Genomic DNA, 3,514 nt, shown 5'->3' on the forward strand with positions numbered 1-3,514 from the left:
ATGAACGCGTGCTCACTAGTGATACTTTCTTCCTTTTGTTCTCGTTTGAACTTCGTCTTTTTTAATGATGAACTTCTCGTGTAATTTTTACATGTTCTTTTTCATGTGTTTTGAAGTGAGAGACTAAATGAAATCTGATTGTTGATCTCCCTGAAGTTTTTGATTTGTTTGAATGTTATTTTTCTTTTGTTGTCAAGTATTTCGTGTTTTGAACGTTAACCATTCTTGTTTTTTGACTCGTCGAACCTCTTGTGTGTTTTGTTAACTCTTTTTTTCCTTTTTTGTTGAACCTTTTTTCAAGAATACCTGTTGTTTGTCCAAATGGACCCCTCATCTTTTTTAAAGGATTTTTTATGCTCTTAACACTCTATGTGTTTTTTTATAAATGAGCACCTCGATAATAATGTCTTCTACATTTTTACACAAACTTTTTCCTAGTACACATGTATGACCTTCTCCCATATATTTATTTTAACTTTTTACAAAAATAGAAAGAGTGACGCAAAATAGGACGAGTGATGCTGGCGGTTCTACACCACTATGTAATGAAGTTTTTTCATCCCGAAGGGGAGGAGGGTGCAGCAGAAGGAAGAAGGTCAACAGCCGGGCAGAGAGGTCATCTTTTGGTCTAAGAAAACTTATGTACATATCAACCAAGGTCCAAAAGAATTTTTTAGGTACATACCATATGATAAACAACACAATACTGTTTTTGATATAGAGAAGGTTCATTCACATATATGCATGAGCAAAGTATCAATTCCAAATCTGATAGACAAATGATCCATCCACAACAAAGCCGTGTAAAATTTATATATACCAAATCTTCCTGAAGTGAAATACTTGTTGAACTTGGACCCTGAGATCACCGAGGTGCCAATTAGGTGTGATCTGTGAGAACAACAATTACTTCATGAGCCTCTCAATGAAAAAACAATTACTTGATGAGTATGGAGTATTGAACGAAGCAGCAGTATATGCCAAATTCAAGGCCGTCTTCTAGGCGATGATTTGTAGGCCCCATCTGATCAGTCCTCTTGTGAACTGAAGGTTTATGGCTTCTGGAGTGAAACTGCATATGGGTTCGAGTGCATTAGGAACTGTGATTTTGAAGTGACGCTGTTTTGTGGCTGAAGAAAGTTTAAAAAAACTCACTTTCCCATGAAGCCCAGTGTGAAACCTGCAATAATAATGAAGGTACCAAACGCCATGAAAGGGATGTACAGATCTGGCGCATTTATGTCGTACATCGGAGGTTTGTAGGACAGCCGGCCACCCACAAGCTAACTTATCCGAGTCCAGTGCCCCTGAAAAGGCATTGCAACTATTTCATTTCAGTACACCAGATATATAGATAGAAGAACCAAAAACATATCCATTGCAGCTGGGAAATATGATATACCGTGTGAAGGAACGGAAACAATATGACTTTCAACTTGTTCCTGACATACTGATCATTCACATGGAAGTAGTACTATGGGTTGGAGAAGTATCTACTGATCTGCAAGAGTACAACCAATAAATATTTTAGAGAGGATATGTGAGCGTTTTGAAACAAATATGTGAGTGATTTGAAACACCAAGGGGGGATCAAGGTTCTTTGGAGGCTCCTTACATTGCTGTGCATGAATTCTGAACTGGAGCCGGGGAACTTCTCCCCATATACTCCTAACCCAGTTTTAATCAGGCCAGAGCTAGCACCATACAATGGATTGTCATAGGGACCAGGCTGAGGGTTTGGTGGGGGTATCTACATCCCAGGAGGATGAGGATTTCTGTAGTTATCATACATGGCTGCAAAGAAAAAGCGGAGTTAAAATAAATGCAATGCCAATTGATAAATGGATACTGACATGCATGGTGGTTGTAGAAAATTAAATGAAGTACAATGTCAACACAACATTATTTACATGGCTGCAAAGATGAAGCAGCAGTCTTGCCAAACTCAGACCAATTTCCAGAACCAAATACCTGTGTGAGTGTGTTTCAGCACATTTTTGCCTTGCCTAACCTGCAGTAGCATAACATGGCAAGCATCAGTGACCATCTCTATGAATAAATTGGGTGCATAACGATGGACAGACTGAAATCAAAAGTATGAGCCTGGAAGGACATGGGCCTCGTCTGGGCGCTGCAGTAGTGGGAACCGGGTGGCTGAGGTGACGAACGTCTCGGGGCTGTGTAGTTGAACGGCCGGAGGTGGCAGGGGTGAACGTGTTGACTGCTGCGGCGGTGGGGCCTCACTGGGAGGAGGCTGTGTGGTGGCAAGGGGAGCCTCGCCGCCGCCAAGAACAAACAGAGCGACACATGATGGACCTCCGCCGTGACGGATCCTGCCGCCAGCCTTCTTCCGTGTCACCGTGACGGACCTCTGTCGTGGAACCGTGCTCCGCCCTCCCCCACCCCCTGTCTCCACCACTACAGTAGATATCTCCGACCTCCCATCAATGTCGCAGCGGCGGTTGGACGTGGGGTTGGTTGCGGCAGTTGAAGAAGAAGCACGAAGGAGAGGTCAGCTGCAGCGGCAGGAGCCGGTGGAGAGGGCCCTGACTGCAGCAGCAGGATCCGGCGACTGGGGCCGTGGCCGGTGACCGCGCGGGTGGGATTGGAGCACCCCGTGGCCGCAACCGTGCCAGCGAGGCGGCGGCTCCGGTGCCCGGGAGCGCGGGAGAGGAGGCGGTTTCTCCGGCGGCCGGTGGGCATGCGGGCGCGGTGGTGGCTCTGGTTGCTTGGTGGGGGTGGGGAGGAAGTTCGTGGCGTGGGGATGAAACCGGTCGAAGGGGTCTGATGGGCCGGCCAGGTTTCCCTTTTTGCGTTTTTGGAAGTTCGAGAACACCTCATCGGGCTTTATATAGACGCGTCATGATCCAAATAGTTATTCTAATCTTAAAATTAGAATAGTATATATATATATATATATATATATATATATATATATATATATATATATATATATATATATATATAAATGATGACCCAAGATGAATTAAGTAGGCTGCTCGAAATATTTGCGGTGGCCTAGGCCACCATGTTTGAGTAACAGTTGTATGGTGGTGCAAGGATAGAAACCTTGAGCCCATCATCACAACTCCATCATAGTACCATGGCACATAGTGATGACATAATGACTTTGAGAGTGTTTGGTTCATTTATGCATCATATAGGGTGAGAGAACTCATGAGTTGAATGTCTCCCCCTAAATACATGCCTACATCAAGACAAGACATAAAGTGAATGCATGCATGGATACAAGATTTCACATAATGTTGTCAAGCTCCAAGATACCAAGTTCATGCCTAAGTTGACAAAACCTTGCTTCATCCAATGGTTTGGTGAAAATATCGGCAAGTTGCATATCTATACCAACATGAGCAATATCAATGTCACCCTTTTGCACATGGTCTCTCATGAAGTGATACTTAATATCGATGTGCTTGGTGCGAGGATGATCAATAGGATTTTCAACAATCTTGATGGCACTTTCATTATCACATAGAAGAGGCACATGTCTATA

At 43.8% G+C, this 3,514-nt stretch overlaps 1 pseudogene; it reads right to left on the reverse strand.

Annotated features, from left to right (window-relative positions):
- Positions 1 to 689: 689 nt before the first annotated feature.
- On the reverse strand, positions 690 to 1,792 carry LOC123102823 (protein YIF1B-like; annotated as a pseudogene).
- Between the last annotated feature and the right edge of the window lie 1,722 nt (positions 1,793 to 3,514).

Source organism: Triticum aestivum, chromosome 5A (assembly GCF_018294505.1).
Source record: "Triticum aestivum cultivar Chinese Spring chromosome 5A, IWGSC CS RefSeq v2.1, whole genome shotgun sequence".
Taxonomy (NCBI): Eukaryota; Viridiplantae; Streptophyta; class Magnoliopsida; order Poales; family Poaceae; genus Triticum; species Triticum aestivum.